The sequence below is a fragment of the Camellia sinensis genome, chromosome 9, assembly GCF_055761805.1.
Source record: "Camellia sinensis isolate YWXY chromosome 9, ASM5576180v1, whole genome shotgun sequence".
In the NCBI taxonomy this organism is placed as follows: Eukaryota; Viridiplantae; Streptophyta; class Magnoliopsida; order Ericales; family Theaceae; genus Camellia; species Camellia sinensis.
Genome location: NC_138969.1, coordinates 93,280,248 through 93,298,204, shown reverse-complemented (window position 1 = coordinate 93,298,204; position 17,957 = coordinate 93,280,248).

Below are 17,957 nucleotides of genomic sequence, written 5' to 3'. Positions count from 1 at the left end.
GATCCACTGTTACTCAGATCTTATAACAACCAATTTTAACTGCCACGTGTATGATCAGGATCGGAGACTTGACAGGTTTCCTCATATTGCCCTTACCTTGCCACATGTCGAATTGTCACTGGCGTGTACAAAATATGTAGCCAACATTACCCCCCGCACTAATATACCTAAGACTTGGTGATATTAGTGGATCAGGGTCGTTTCCCCACATCTTAGAACGTGCATGGGTTTTGCATCTACCCAAAAATGCAACTGTCACTCACCATCTGTATTAATCTCGCGTTTAATCCTTTAACCACTTCCACTGTCTTAGCATTCGAACAGACTGATACATTTCATGGCCGAATTAATTTTTTCTTCCAGTGATCGAGCACACGAAGAGTCATATGTCGATGTTGTTCCTCCTCGAAAGAACGTCCATGCGTTTATTAGCCACCTTTACCCACCTTTCTATATTCAAGTCATGGATGCCTTTGCAAATTACCAACCTTTGGACTACGAACATATTGCTCTTAATCCTTCGATTCAGAAAGTTGCAGGTATAGTCATAAGAAGTTCCTCTAACTCACCCTTACAATTCAAACAAACTGCTCTCAAACCTTTGATTCGAAAAGTTGCAAATATGGACTTAAAAAACTCTTCTTCACAAGTCTCTGTATGGGATAAAGCTGCAACTTCTACCTCTTCTGAGGGTTCTGACTGGACAAGCCCGTCAACATCTGAGACCTGTGATTTGAAGGAGCGAATCAACCACCATTTTGTTGAGTTTACTGACCCTTTAGAGTTTCCTTCCTATGTTCGAAGTTCAGTGGTCTATCCCTATGTGCCCATTGACCATCGACGTAGTCTGGAGGAGAATCTGCTTGTAGTATGGTATACATCCTCTATGCCTACAAAGATAGTGCACGCTGCCCGCCGCCCAGAAGAAGCACAAGGGTACAACCCATCATTCTTAGCCCAGAAGGCGAAGATTTGTTCTTCTGATTGGCTTGATTATATTAATGTCTTTGTTCCTTTTGCTCCCGTGTCATCTCCGAAAATAGAAGCGTCCACACCTTTTTCTTCGTCTCCCGAAATTGAAGTATTCATACCTTCTCCTCCACCAACTCTTTTCTGGACAGAGAGACTGAAGCTTGCCCTATCCATGAAAAACATCTTCCCACCTTATAAACCTCTACCTTCTCCTACTCCAGCTGAGCGGAAACAAGCTCAACTTCTGCTTGCAGCTTTCTCTCACTTGCCTTTTAATGTTCTTGAGGACGAAATCCCTCTCAAGAACCTTCGATGGGCTTGTGATATTCTGACTAGGGGCCATGTCCTTAATCCCCTTGCCCAGGCAGAACTTCATATGTTTCTGGACCAACTTCCATTGCTTCTCAACTGGTATCGAAATTCTGTGGCTACTACACAGTCTTTAGACCAACTTTCGTCTCTTCGAATTCATGCTCAGTACGAAGCAGAGAACTTCATTGAAGAATTCGGTGATTTCAAGAATAAAGATTCTGCGTATTGGGATGACTTAGACATTGACGAATTGGAACAAGGATTAAGAGAGGTGGCTTTCGAAATAAAGGCTGAAGAACTCTATTACGAAGTGAGAACACATCAACTTATGCAGCCGATGCTAGAAGACTTAGAAGATAGAATAAGGAAAGAACAAAAGTTTATTGATCATTGTTGGACTAAATTTCATGATCTTGTTATTTATTCCATTCCTTATTTTTATGAGCTCGAGTTTATACCGAGATAGGGTCATCTGATGTAATCGCTTTGGCTTTAATATAAACAAAATTCTCCTTTATTTGGCATTGTTTGACCCTGCTTTCACTTGTGTTTTAAAAGTTAATTCAGAGCTTCGAATTGAACAATTTCATCCTTTGAATCTGGACTTAATTGTTTTAAATGAAACACTAAAAGAGCCAATTATGAACTCTTCCAATTTGTGGAATAAAGTTGACAGTTTTGGCTGATTTTCAATTTAGAAATAGTGCTTCGGATCTAGCAATCTTATACTTAAAGTCTGTTTTGACCATAATCAACATCTAGTCATTGTCATTATTGCTTTTGATGTTTCAAACACCAAATCCCATCCTTAAAGAATCTCAAGTTTTGCCTCGAAGGACATTACCTTTGTTAAAAACCTAAAAGAAAAAACAGGTTTTTAAACCCTTTGAAGTAAAATAAACACTTGAGTATTCTTATATTTTGGGTATGGAAACCTGCTTCGAAGCCGGCTTCTCTGTTTCGAAGCCGTTGTTTTTTTGGCTTTTGGCGCTAAAACTTGGCTTCGAAGCCAAATATCTTACTTCGAAGCTAGCCTCAACATCTGGGCTTTGTTTTTCCCTCCAAAAGTATCAATATTGAAGGAAGCTTTTGTATTCGCACTTCTAATACTTAACAACTTACGCAATATATTTTCAGACACAAAGGCTTTAAAAACCCTTTCGTTTCGTGCTCTGAAACCACTTGCTCTTTTAACGCACAAACCCCTCTTTCTACCGATCTTCGGCTTCTCTCTACTTTCTTTTTCAGTTTCACTTTCAAGAAAAGCATACTGTCAATGGCTTCTCCTTTAGTATCGATTCTAGAGCGTACGAGCCCATCTGTGGCCCTGAAGAGGATCATTGATGCAGAATGTGAGAAGTACAAAGCTGGGGAGAAAAGCGCTATTGATGGACGCATCTTTGTCCCTCGTCGCCATGTGCAGCAAGACTACGTGCTTGGGCCCATATTCAAAGAGATCCTTACTGAGCTCCCAGCCCTATATCCCCATCTGGAAAACCAATGTCTCCTTTACGAAGGTGGTCTTGACTGGAGGAACTGGAGGATAAATTGCCCCCACCGATGCTAGCCCACGGTGAGACCAGAGTGGCAAGAATGGTATGATCGGGTTATTTCTGCTAGGACCCTGGACCTTCAAGAACTCTGCCTTCTCGATGCTCTCAGATTATCCAGGGTAACTATCTCAGAGGACCCTTTCCTTATTCCTGCTGCCTTGTGTTTTTGGAATCCTATCTTTAACTTTTTTCAATTTAGATGCGGGATGATGGCCCCTACTGTTCTTGATATTTGCCATTTACTAGGACTATCCCCCATTGGTATCCCATTTGGACCGGATTACCCTGATTTAACAGTCCCTTTCTCTCTTCCCTCCCTTAACTCATCTTATAGTGATTTCGCTAGGGCTGAGAATAAAAGAGAGGGCCCTGTGACTGATAGGGAATTCTTTTCTTTCTTATTGTATTGGCTTTGCAAATTCCTCTTCTGCACCTCCTCTCAGAGAATCATGCCTGAATTTGCCCCTCTTGCCAAAGCCTTTGTTTTACAGAAAAAGGTGGCCTTAGCCCCATATGTTCTAGGTCACGTATATAGAGTCTGCTCCCTTTTCTGTGAGAAACCCTTAGATGCTAATCAAGGAGGGCCATTCTGGACTCTTCAGTTTTGGCTTTTTGCCTATTTTACTGAGTTACAATCCAAATGCCTTAAATTTTCTGAGCCAAACCCTCTTACTCATGGCGTAAGGTTAGCCAATGCTTCACTTTACCCCTCTACCTTTGCTTTTTACTTCTCTTTCTTCCACCAACTCCCAGCCTCCCTTCCTACTTACCGTTTTCGTCCCTTCGAACCCACCATTGGTCCATCTTGGTTGAGGAATTTTCTAAGTGACCAGTCCTGTACTTCACCTATTCACAAAGATCTATGGGCTTCCATTCTGATTCCCAGAGAGTTATTTATCGGGACTTTAAACCCGAAGGCCTACAAATGCATTGCTGAACCTTACTGTCCTGCTCAATTTGCTAGATAATTTGGCCTCACAAGGGGTCCCAATACCTCTCTGTAGCAACACAAATCTCAGCCTTACTAGAACGGATCTGAAAGTCCGGAAGTTCAGGCTAGAAGAGGAAACTTTTAAATTTATAGACGACTTGGTCAATTTCGAGTATACCCCTTTCATTCCTCAAGGTACCGTATTGAGGAGATACCAAAACTGGTGGGTGACTAACATGGAGATCTACTTGGCCATTCCACCTCTAGACCTACTAACGGTGTTAGATGTGACCAAGCCCAAAGAAGCTGGAATTGTCACTTCTTCCACTGTTTCAGTTGTAGCACATGCTACAGCACAATCTGCTCCTGCTGCTTCAATTTCTCCTAGAGTTACTCGGGCTGCCTCAAAGAAAGGTATATACCCTCGTCCCTTCTCATTTTGTCTTTTTATAATGCATTTTGCCTTATCTTTAATTCTTCTTTTGTGGAGGTGGCCAACCACAAAAGAAAAGGAGGCTCTTTGAGCTTGAGAAGGAAACATCTGATATTCAAGGAGAAGAAAAAGAAGAAGCAGATTAAGAGGAAGAGTTACCCTTGAAAAGAAAGAAGAGAGCGATCATCTTTTCATCTGACTTGGTTAGGGATGAGACAATTGTCAGAGAGATGGAAGATGAACTCATTTCTTTGGAATCCAGATCTCAGCTTGAAGAAGTTGAGAAGGAAATTGAGAAGGAGCAGACCCTGCCAATACAGAGAAAAAGGAAAAGAAAAGTGACTGTCTCTCCTTCTGATATGGTCGAAGACTCTGATTCCGAGACAATTGCCAAAGCAATGGAAAAGAGAAAAAAGATGTCTGCTTCTGCTCCTATCTTGGTTGAAGATACCATCCATGAAGCAGCCGTCAAGGCAGTAAAACAAGAACATTCTAAAGCCATGATTGTCTTCGAGAGAGCTGAGAAGAGACGGCAGCAACAATTTCTGAGAGATGAAACTGCTGCTGCTGACATACTACAAAGAGAAACTGCAAGAAGGCAACAAACTGCCAGACATTACACCCTTCGTAGTTCTCCCATCATTGCCGATACTTCTGGAGCAGGTAATTCTTTATACTTCTGCGGTTTTTCCTTTGTCAGCCTTTGGTATTGAAGTTTAACATTGCTTTACATTTCTTCCTCTTGCAGCAGTAACTTCTGAGTTCATCTTTCCAATGAGACCTCTCTCAGTTTCACTTGAGGTTGATCAGATGCAGGATGTAAGGGCTATTCAGACTATACTTCCACTTCCAAGGTCTACACTTCCTGCACTTTTCCTGAGGCCAAGCATTCCTGCACTTCTTTCTCTTGGTTTGACTCCACGTCTTTCCCACTTGACCTTTGACTTTCCTCAATTTACTTATCTATCGAGTCTTGCTCCTCTTTCTCCTTCCAAAGAGATTCCAACTGCTACCCTATCTCTGATGGCAGTTGATTCCCCTATTGAGGGTGCTGGCAGCTCTCCAACTCGTGACTTATCACCTTTACATAGCTCCAGCCCTTCTTCACTTGATTCATTGGTGGCTAGGACCATGGAGACTGTTAAAGATGCTCCACCCATTTCTCCTATCCCTATGCAGTCTTCTATGTCTCCCATGGCAACTCTCTCTGCGCCCCTCATGTCTAATGATGAGGTTGATGTCTTCGAAGTAAGATTAGCTAGTCTCTTTGACATCACCTCTACTTCTCTGACATTCGATGAGGAAGCTGAGCCATTAGTTTTGGTTGATTCTTTGCTGGAAATTTTTTAGAGCTTTCCTTCCTCCAGCAGCCAGCCTTCTGTACCGTTGATAGACTTAGACACCTGCCTGGACCTGTTAATTTCCTTTTCGAGGATTCCCTTCGAGGCTCTACAAAGGCCTATAATTAAAAATGGGTTTCTTCAGTGCTACAAACTTGCTGAGCAGTCTGGTATGGATGTCTCAAATCACCTATCCCAGGCAGCAGCTACTATCGACTTCTACATCAGCATCAGTCATGCTGCCAAGGCTGCGGATGAGAAATTGGTTAGAGACCAAAGTTTTGTTTCTCAAGTGCATACTGAAGTATCGAAGCTTAAGGAACAACACTCCTCTGCCTCTCACTTTCGAACTCAACTACTGGAGAGGAAAGCTCAACTCGAAGAGGAGCTTTCTGCAGTGAATCAGGCCTTACTCCGAACTTACATCAAACTGCAAATCACCAATCAAGGGCTGGCCAATCAAAAGAGAGACATGGCTGCAGCTATTCAACTATTTTCGTCATTTACCAATAGGAAATCTGTTGTACAAAAACAACTAAAACATTGTAATGATTTTTGGGCCAATTTGTGGCACGATGTGCTTGACTCTTTATAAAAAACATTTTCTTGTTTATCATCTTATGTTCTTGTACTCAGTGTTTATTTTATTCCTTGTGTTTCCCAAATAGTTGGAAAATAAGGTTTTAAATATCTGCCATTAATCTTTTTGGAATGCACATAACCATTCAAATTTTTCAAATGGTATGCTCCAAAAGGCAAAACTCTATGAATTTGATATGGTCGTTCCTAGTTAGGTGACCATTTGCCAAATCTATGGCTTTTAATTCCTATTGGAAGTATTGTCTTCCACACCAAATCACCTTCATCAAAGCCAACGTGTTTGACTTTCTTATTATAATTTTTGGCTGCTTTCTTCTTCTGAAAAAGAATGCTATTTAATGCCAGAATTCTAGCTTCATCTATGTCTTCTAACTCCAAGCACATACTCTGATAGTATTGCTCAGGATCCAACTGGTCTTGGCATCTTACCCTCAAGGATTTAACATTGATCTCCACAGGTAATACTGCATCATGTCCATAAACTAAGGCATAAGGAGTGACTCCTGTGCTTGACCTTGGGGAAGTTCTATAAGCCCACAATACATCCAACAATAAGTTATGCCAATCCCTAGGATTATCTTCCACAACCTTTTGTATTCCTTTTTTCAAGGACTTATTGGATGATTTAGCTTGACCATTGGCTTGTGCATAATATGGAATGGAATTAACAAGGCTAATTCCAAACTCAGACACAAAAGACTTTACCATTTTCCCATCAAAAATAGTCCCATTATCAACCGTTATCGTTTGTGGGATGCCAAATCTATGGATCAAATCTTTAATGAACCCAATAACCTCCGTCTGATCTACAGCTTTGTATGGCTTAGCTTCGACCCATTTGGTGAAATAATCAGTAGCTACCAAAATGAAACAATGATGCTTCGAAGAGGGTGGGTGTATTTTCCCCATCATATCCATGGCCCATCCTTTGAACGGCCAAGGCTTTACTACTACATGCAGATCAGTTATGGGCACATGCCTTATTGTACCATGCTTTTGACATACCTGGCAGCCCTTTGCATATTCTATGCAGTCTTTAAGGATAGTTGGCCAATAATAGGAATGTCTTCGAAGCAGCCATCTCATCTTTACACCAGGCTAATGTGCACCACAGATGCCTTCATGAACCTCAGCCATAGCTGTTAATGCTTCTTTTGGTCCTAAACATTCCAACAATAGACCATCTCCCCCCCTTTTGTAGAGATCATTGTTATATATGATGTATTACATAGATTGCAATTTAACTCTTCTGCTGGCTTTTGAAGATGGGCCAGCCAAGTACTGTATTATTGGATGCCTCCAATCTTGTTCCTGCAGATCATTATGATTGATTTCCAGGACCACATTCCTTTTATTTAAGGGTGGTATAGATTTTTGGTATGTTGTTTGGCTTACGTCCCGTTGGGTACCATCCTTTCTCTTGAAATTCGAAGCTTTCTGAGCCACATCATTAGCTCTATTATTCAAGAATCTCGGAACATGAGTCATATTTACTATTTCAAATTGAGAGAGCAAATGTAATGCGACAACATAATATGGCAGCATACTTATACTTTGACACTTGAAAATCCTTTTTACTTGGTTAACGACCAATTGGGAATCTCCAAATATGTCAACTGCATGTACTTGTAATCCAATAAGAATTTCCAATCCCACTATCAAAGCTTCATATTCAGCTTGATTATTAGAACAAGCAGTCTCATCCACTCTGAAACCATGTGTGGTTTCTATTCCTTGTGGTGACTTGATCACTATACCAATTCCAGTTAGGCCATTGGCTTTCGATCCATCGAACCACATTTGCCATGGCTCGACTGTAATAACCCTCGTTACTGTTTACCGAATAACAGCTGATTACCGTTAAACTGGACTGATTATGACTGATGATTGAACTGATTAAAAGTACTGAACCGACTGACTGAAATTGAAATTGAATTAGCCTAGTATATCTGTTGTGTTGCACATTCTATCTGTTTGATTGATTAATTATCTATTCATGTCTTTGTGTTTAAACCGCTAATTGAAGGCCTTATCGACGGCCGAATTAGAAACCGATTGGTGTCCTATGATCGTCATAATTAATGTGATTTTATGGTATAATTATTTGAAAACTGATTAGGTATGATTAAATTAGATTAAATATTGATAAATCAGAGTTGGCCTTAATTACAACCTTGCCCTTGAGTGGGCCACTACCTATACACTTTTGAGTTCATTACACTTGAGCCAAAAATGTTTACCTCAACCTTCTTCCTTGCCTTGCCGACTAGAGAAAGACTAGAGGAGAGAATTGAGTTCATTTTGTTGAATTGGCTTGAATTGCTTGGTGTATTGCTTGCTAATTGAAGTGTGGATTGCTAGATTGAACCCCTAGACTTGCATTCAAGGAACTTAAGTATGAATTTCACCTTCTCATTCTTGTGTTTGAACTAATTCTTGCATGGTCCATGTTAAATTGTAGAGCTAAGTCATGTTTTAGTTCATACATGTTGATATAGGGCGTAATTCATGCTTGCATGTGTTCTTGGTTGAATTTGGAGTTGAGTTCATGGCAAAATGGTGCATGCATGTCCATAATTTTGTAATGGTCCATGTTTTCAACTTGTTTTTGGATCAATTGGCTCCTTAGAGCATCAAATTGGAGCTTCAAAATGGTTTGAATTCATGCATGTTTGCATGTTCATCTTGTGCTTGAAAAATAGTTTAAATTGAGTTTGAATTAAACACCCTTGGGCTTTGATTTCTTAAAATTGAGCTTTGAAACATGTTATTCTATGTGTTTATAAATGTTTTCCAGAAAAATGGGCCCAAGAGGATCGGTTTTGATGCATTTGAATGCGAGTTTGAGCTTGGAGGTGCAATCTGGAATTCCCAGATTCTGCACTTCCGCTCGAGCGGGGGAAGTGCCGCTCGAGCGTGGAATCCGAGCATCCTGTATCTCTGAACTGTTTTACAGTCCGCTCGAGCGGAGGATTGGGCGCTCGAGCGGAGTCATGTCTCAAGCTCGAGCGGGCGTCGAGCGGAGATTTCACCCATCCAGTACTTTTACAGTACGCTCGAGCGGGAAAGTTGACGCTCGAGCATGTACCTTTGTCACATGACCGCTCGAGCGGGGAAACCTGCGCTCGAGCGGGACCCTGTTTTTTTGAAAATCTTGAAACAGTCTTCTGATCACATCTTTGCGTCCTCATTCCATTCTAGGCATTCTTAGGCCTAGTTTAAGACATCCTGTTGAGGATAGATGTAGAACACACTGAGGCGTTAGGGGTTCAATTATGTTATCTCTCAACTGTGTAGCTTAGTGTGTGTTCAATCTGTTAACTGTGTAGGGTTGGCGACTGGGGAGGCACGCTCTAGCATACTGTAACCCAAACTCTGTGAGTAACAACTGTGTAAAGATATGTTCAAAATGATTATCTTCTGAACAATTGAACTGCACTGCTTTCTGAACTGTTACTGTTAATTGAATGAATGTATGTCCTCTATTCTGAACTGTATTGTGGCATCCTTAGCAACTACTGTTACTGACTGTCACTGTTACAGAGATCTCTGTCGGTTCCCTCGTGGAACCACTACTGTTTACTGATTGATGGCCATCATTTACTGTTCGGTCTTTTAAGACCTACTGTTTACTGTACTGTTATGCTAATGGATGTACCACATATGACTGTACTGACTGAAATACTGATTTAATGGACTGTTTTCATTACTGTAAGGACATTCATTCTTAAACCCTTTACGCATCATGTTATTCACTGGGCTTTAGCTCACTGTTTATATATATATGAAGGTGCTCAGCCACCAGATCGGAGCTAGGAGCGCGGGTTAGACTCCAGTTTTGTCAAGCCAGCCTTTGTGCCTCACTGCGAGGTTCCGAGCCTATCGTGCTAAGGCTTCGGGGTGTTTTACAATTCCCCCTTCTGTACCGTCTACTGTTCTGTATAGACTGAATGTTTACTGTACTGTTATCAAGGGATTAGGTCCCTGTACTGTGTGACTGTAAATTATTGTATAGACTGTACTGTTGTATGTATGAATGCATGAAAAATCTTTTTGGCATGCAGACTGTCACAGCTCAATGGACATTATTTATTTACTGTATTGGCTTCCGCCAGGCCCTGTACTCTGTTTTATTATTCTACTGTTCTGCAGGCCTTCGGTAATCTCGGATTACTGGCCGGTTACGGTGCTAAACCCATAGGGCCGGGTTTGGGTCGTGACATCGACACTAGCCATACTAAGTTCCATTATCTCTTGACTCTCTGTTTGAGATGGATGGTCTGCCAAAAAATTGGCTAAAACTTGTCCTTTCACTGCCTTTTGGGGCACATATTCTAAGTGAAATTCTGACAAGGCTAATACCCATTTGCCAATCCTTCCCCTCAACATAGGTCTAGATAACATATATTTAACCAAATCTGTGGTTGCAATTACCAAGACAGTTGTAGGCAAAAGGTAATATCTTAATTTCATTACAGCAAAATACAGCGCAAGGAAAAGCTTTTCTACAGCTGAATATTTACATTCACAAGAATTTAAAAACTTACTAAGGTAATAAACAGCTTGCTCCCTGTCTTCCTCATTGTCTTGGGCTAATAAAGCTCCTAATGAATCTTCTGCTGCAGCTATGTACAACTTCAAAGGCTTAACGCCATTTGGTGGCATCAGTACTGGAGGGTTGGCCAAGTAGGCTTTGATTCCGTCGAAAGCACTTTGATGCTCCGTTGTCCACACAAATTCCTCTTCATCTTTCAGCCTTAATAAGGAAGAAAAAACTTTAGTTTTCCCTGCAGTGTTAGAAATGAATCTTCGAAGAAAATTAACCTGTCCAAGGAACTTTTGTAATTCTTTCTTACTTGATGGAGGTCTGGCTTCAATGATGGCTTTGGCTTTATTCTGGTCGATCTGTATTCCTTTCTTGTGTACTACATAGCCCAAGAAGTTTCCAGATGATACGCCAAAAGAACACTTAAGAGGATTAAGCTTCAATTTGAACTTTCTCATTCTTTCAAAGGCTGCCTCTAGGTGAAACAGATGTTCCTCCATGGATTGGGATTTAACCACAATGTCATCAATATAACACTCTAAATACCCACCAATAAGGTCATGAAAGATAGTGTTCGTAGCCCTCTGATATGTGGCCCCGGCATTCTTTAGGCCAAACGGCATTTTAACCCATTCGAAGGTCCCGATATTCCCAGGGCATCTAAATGCTGTCTTGTGAACATCCTCCTTCGCAATGCAGATTTGGTTATAACCAAAGTACCCATCCATCATTGATAAAATTTGATGTCCTGCTGAGCTATCCACCAGCAAATCTACTATAGGCATAGGATATTCATCTTTCGAAGTCGCCAGATTTAGGTTTCTAAAATCGATGCATACCCTCATTTTGCCATTCTTCTTAACTACAGGCACAATATTAGATAGCCACTCAACATACCTGGCTGTCCTGATAAAGCCTGCCTTGAGTTGTCTAAGAATTTCTTCCTTAACTTTCTGGATCACGTCTGACCCCATTCTTCTTGGTTTTTGTTTGTATGGCTTGAAGTTAGGCTTCATGGGAAGCCTATGTTCCACTAATGACCTATCCAATCCTAGTAGTTCATTATATGACCATGCAAAACAATCTTTATATCTTCTCAGAATAACCAACAACTAGTCCCTATCAAGAGAATTCAACCAAACACTTATATAAATGGGTTGTTGTACAGAATCTTCCCCTAAATTTATTTCTTCTAAGGGGTCTTGTATCTGAGTACTTACTAGAACTCCTTCTTTGATCCCTTCTGACTTCGAAGTAGTCTCCTTGCTGTGTTCTGTTTCCAAGCTCTTTGATTCCTCTTCTTTATTCTCCTCCTCATAGACAAAGTCTGTCCACAAGGTTTCTTCTTCCTGTATTTCTTGGACTTTCGTTTCTATGTCCAATGCACAGTATTTATCAAGGGTCAAAATTCTGGCTTGTTGCTGCTCCCGCTTGTAGCCAATTGTCATGACTTCTTTCTTTTGCTCCCGTACTTTCTAAACTATTTACTTTATATCCAATATTGAAAACTCAATTAAAGCCAAAGACCTAGCTTCTGGTGCTTCATCTTGCTGCCTATAACCAGGCATCATTGTCATCTTTAACGACCAGCTCTTCACCAGCACTCTCCTGGACTAAGTGCTTCAGGTGTGCTACTTCCTCATCAGCCGGTAATTCGGCTGAGCCATCGGATTTCATCAGTATACTGAGCGGTGCCACGCCATCAATATACAACTTGGCTTCTGCGAAATCTGCACAGGCTATGAAAGGTTGAGGATCTACATTAATTTCCTCCGTCTCCCCATTGCCTAGAGCTATTATCATTTTCTGATGCAAAGAGAAAGACACACATTTATTAGTGTGGATCCAATCTCTACCAAGTAAAGCATTGTACTTCGCATTGCTGTCGATGACGAAAAATGCCGTCATGCAGTCCTTGGTTCCCACACTCAGGTTGATGGGTAGAATTCCCTAGGCCATCTATTTGTCTCCAGCAAAACCAGCAATGGTTGTACTGGTTGGGATCAACCTGAGATTCTTTTTTCCTAGTTTCTTCAAGGAGGATTTCGGTAGTAAGTTCACCGCTGCCCCATTATCCACTAAGACTCGGTTTAACTGTATTCCACCGAAGAAGGCCTTAATGTACAAAGGCTTAACATACTGCATCATAGAATTCGAGGGATATTCAAATGGATACGAGAGGTTAATACTTACCACTTCTTCACTCTCATACTCAGCTTCCATTGAGGTAACCATTCCGAAATTATCTTGTACCATACTCGCTTGTGAATCTTCACTAAAGATTGGAATTGGATCAATTTCTTGCCCCTCTTAGTTCTCATCTCCAGCTTGGAATTCCTGCGGTAGTATGTGTACCATGTTTACTGATACTGGGGAAAACGAGCCAAACTGGATGGCTGGCTGTACCTGTTTCCCCTCTTGGCCACCTTGGTCAATTGCCTCAGAAACATCCTGCATGCTGTATTCTGGTATTTCATTGCTAACAGGTTCTTTCGAATGATTTTCCTCGGCTGGTTTTCCAACCAAAAATGTTTGCTTGGCCATGAAAGCTTCGAACATTTCTTCTTCCACCATTTCTTTCTTTTGGCTCATGCCAATTTCTTCTTCTGTCTCGCTACCACTCTCCATCAGAGCTTTCTCCAACCCTGCTAGGCTATCCTTCTCTCTGACTTTTAGTTCAGAATGAACCTTGGCCAACTGTTCTCTGCTGCAACCCACCTCGTTTTGTAGAACTGGCTTTGGAGTATGGTCTGACTTTCGATTCTTCTTTTCTCCAGTCTGGATCAATGAAGAACTCTCTCCACTTTCTTTCAGGTCTTGCTGGTATTGGGTGTACCGACGCTGAATTTTCCTCATTTGTGATCTGGAAATAACGGGGACCATATCTGGTTCCTTCGTTCTTGGGTGTTTCAGCAATACCCAGTTGTTGGGGGCCACCAAAGGAGGCTTAACCATCCTACCTTGATTTCCAACATTCCTTTGGGTAGGCATTTCCCTAGGTTTGTTTTGCATCACAAACCAATCTGGGACCCCAGGTACCCACGAACTTACTGACCCAGACGTTGAACTGCCCTTTTCTTCCTTCGAGGTCACCTTCGAGGCTGGCTGTGAAGGCAATTATTTGGCCCTGTCTCCAAGCTTTGAGCCTGATTCAGGCTTTCGATGATGGTGATCATTTTCTGTCCTCCGTGAAGCTAGTCCAGGGGGCCAATTTCTGGCTTTGATCCTAAAACCTGAACTCTTCTCCAATCTTCTTTCAGAATGACTACTCTTCATTCTGTAATAGTTAGGTGACTTGGTCTCATATAAGGGCCTCTTGCCTTTAGCATGCATTCTATCAACTGCAGGCTCAATCACTAATGGTTGCCGCCTAACATTAGCCGGATACGGCCTTTTGTTATAAGCATTGGTTGGTTTGGAATGCCTCTGCACATCCCTGTAATATTGTTTCCCATCAACTAGAAGGCCTTTCAACCACTTATAACTCAGTCTGCACCTGGGACACATCCTTTGCATTATGGCTGCCTCTAAGGAGTCATCATCCAGTGCTTCTTCATCAGAGTCTTCCCTCTGATGTGAGAAATCTCGTCCAATAGCTGGTAGATTTCTAGTGTCTTTTTTTATTGCTGTCTAGTTGGCCACATGCATCTGTACATTGACTTCTTCCAATTCTTTCAAAGACTGGTTCTGAAAGTCTGACATAATGACATTGGCTGCCACCTCTCCAATTTCTGGAAATAGATTGCTGTCGATCCCCATGGCTTTTTCAGCTTTGGCTGGGAATTTCAAACTCCCTTTCCGAATTTGTTCTTGGATCCTGTCTCGAAAAACAACACAGTTTTTAGTCGAGTGAGACCAAGAATTATGCCATTTACAATATACTTTTCCTTTAAGTTCATCAAGAGATGGAATTTTAACCCCTTTTGGTAACTTAAGAAAGTTGGCCGCAAGTAAATGATCAAAAATGTCATCTGCCTTAGTTAAATCGAAAGAATACTTCCTGTGGAGATCTTTCTTTTTAAACTACTGGTTAATTGTCGTATCTTTATGAATTAATGCTTCACAGATCATAGGCTCTTTTCCCACAATCTCTGCTGCATCAATCTCATAATTAGGATCTTTGTAGTATGTCCTATATGATGCATTATTTCGATCTTGTTCCTCTTCTAGTAATGCTTCATATCTAGATACTTTGTAAGTCAGTTCCACTAAATCCCTGAACTCTGTTGAATCAAACTTCTTTCGAAGCCTGAACTCTAAGCCATTTTGGGCCAATCTTACGAATTCTGGTTCTGGCAAGATTACTCTACATTTATTTCGAGCCCTCTTAAATCTGGAAATAAACTGAGTAGCCTTCTCTTCAGGCCTTTGACTCAATCTTGCCAAGTCTGCCATGGAAACTTCTAGCTCTGGTTGGAAGAATTGGGCATGAAATGCCTCTTTCATTTACTGCCAAGTCTGGATGGAGCCAGGTGGAAGGTTAATGTACCATACAAATGCTCCCCCAGTTAGAGAATTTGGGAATAGTCTCAACTTCATATAGTCATGATTGGTAAATTCACCACATCGAGCAGCAAACCTAGCAATATGCTCTACTGTTGATTGGTTTCCGTTTCCATGAAAGAGGACAAAATCTGGTACCCTGAAACCTCTTGGATATTCATGTATCCTGTCGATCCATTCTGGGTATGGTTTTCTGTACACAGGAGTTTGGACCCCCCGAGCCATTGGTCCACACAGCTCTCTAACTATATCAGTAATTTGGTCTCTAGGGACCATATTTTGTGCCTGCTGAACCACTATTGGGGGAACAAACACAGGATTTGGTGGACAAACTTGTGCTTGTGGTCCTCTTGGTCCATAGGGTGGTACATTTGGGACTGGCTGTCCCTGTGGTACAGGTTGCTGTTAGGGGTGTAGGTAACCTCTTTAAGCCTGTCCTGCGAAGGGACCCACGAAAGGTGCTGGAACAGGTATTGTATCCCTTCCATTTGTAGGAAAACCTTCCAATCCCCCGTGTATAAATTCGAATAAGGGATTATTGTACCCCCTAGTGCCAGGTATGGCTTCGAATGTGGGGTTTGGAACCATTCTTATGCCATTTTCTTATACTGGGCCAGATCCACCAATTTGCATGGCTTCACTGTTGATCATTGAGGCATTCTGGCCTGCTACAGGCCTCGAAATGGGTTCGTACCAAGACTGAGGTGGTAATCTTTCATGAATCTGATTACTGGTTTGACCATTAGAATGTCCATTAACTTGCATAGGCTGTTTATCTCTAGCCAATCTTTGCTGAGGGACATTTACTTCCTCCATGTGTCTTACATTTGTTGGTTGGTGGTTATTCATTCGATCCAAAGAGGATGCTGCCCACTTTTCCATTGTGTTTATTAATTGCTGTCCCATGGCATCTACTAAGCCACCCCACGGATTTACTGGCTGAGTAGATGGGACATTGGATGGTCCAATTCCTTGGTCTCGTCCAATATTACGAACAAATGGTATTTGCTCTGAAGTACTGGTCTGTTCGACCATGGGTTCCGATAAGATAGGAGTCTCCACAGGATTTGTTATTACATTATCCTCTGGATTAGGTATCTCCACCTCTCCTTCCACGCCTTCTTCCAAACGTTTATTTTCTCTTTGTCTCTTACGTCTAGCCATTTTAAATATTGTCCCACCGGGCGTGCCAAAAATATATGTTGGCTTTTTGGCTTTCGAAGGTTATTCTTGTAATTATGAGCGTGCCAGCAAGGATCAATCAGTCCTTACAGAATTGTAATTGCCAACCAATTACTCAGACGATTGTCTTATACTTCTTTCAGCCTCAATAAAGAGGACTTTTACTGATGGCTTATTGGTAGCTTGATTTAGGAGAATTTAAATATAAGAACAATTAAATAAATTGAAGCATTTCATTAGTATGAAAAAATTACAATGATCTCAGCCTCGAGATTTACAGCGACAATATACTCGAAAACTACTCCTACAAATGAAGTGCAATGCAGGAATTTAAAGTACAGAAATGTAAAGAACAGGAAATAAAACTGGAATATGTAAAGTAAGACTGGTTTTCTTTAGATTTGAGCCCCTTCCTTTTCTGATGTCCTTCCTGCTATTTATACTCCCCAAAGATAACTATCGAACTGCACTTTAAACAGTCGAACTGCTCCTCTATAATCGCTGATCATGCTGCCTTATGAATAGTTCCACTACGCTTTCACTTGCAGTTAGGCTCCCTTCCTATATTTGAATTTGAATGTGAATAACCGTTGAAGCCACGTCACTTTGCATCTCTTTGTTGATCCACTGTTACTCAGATCTTATAACAACCAATTTTAACTGCCACGTGTATGATCAGGATCGGAGACTTGACAGGTTTCCCCATATTGCCCTTACCTTGCCACACGTCGAATTGTCACTGGCGTGTACAAAATATGTAGCCAATAGAATCATATCGATATATATATATATTTTTTTGGATAGAAATTATGATAAATAATATATATATTTCAGTAAATGTCACAAGAACAGGTAGGTTACAAATGTTGCAGACATCTCAATTTCAGGTTTCCTATGCTACATAGTCTCTAGCTTAAGCCAAATGTCATTTAGTTTCTTAATACTGTGTTTGGTTAGAGATTTGAAAATGAAAAAAAAAAAAGATGAAATGTGAATAAAATATATCTATATTTCACTTAGTTTTACACATTTTTTTCTTTTTCCTTTCTAACGCTATGTTTGGATTGAGTGATTTGGAGAGAAAATAAAAGAAATGGAGAGATATATATTTATCTTACTTGTTTGGATAACCTAAGTGGAGAGAAATATGAAGAAATTGAGAGAAATAGAGAGAAACTCATTTCTCTTATAAGCCTCATTTTCAATCTTCCCAAAAGTGGAGAGATTGGGAGAGAAAAGAAATCTCTATTTTCATAATACCAATTTTGTCCCTATAAAAATAAAAGAAATGAAATGATTGAAAATATAAAATAGTTATTTTGGTAATATAACATAAAATAATTTCTTTTCTTTTCTCTTATGCTGTGTTTGGTTGGGGGATTTGGGGAGGGATTTGGAAAGGGAAAGGGAAAAGGTGTGTAAAACTATGTGAAATATAGGTATGATTTATTCACATTTCACCTACTTTTTCCATTTCCCTTTCCAAATCCCTTCCCAAATCCCCCAACCAAACACAGTATTAATGAAATTTAACTAAACAAGAATGAGAGAAATCACAACCATCTCTTCTCTTTTATTTATTTCT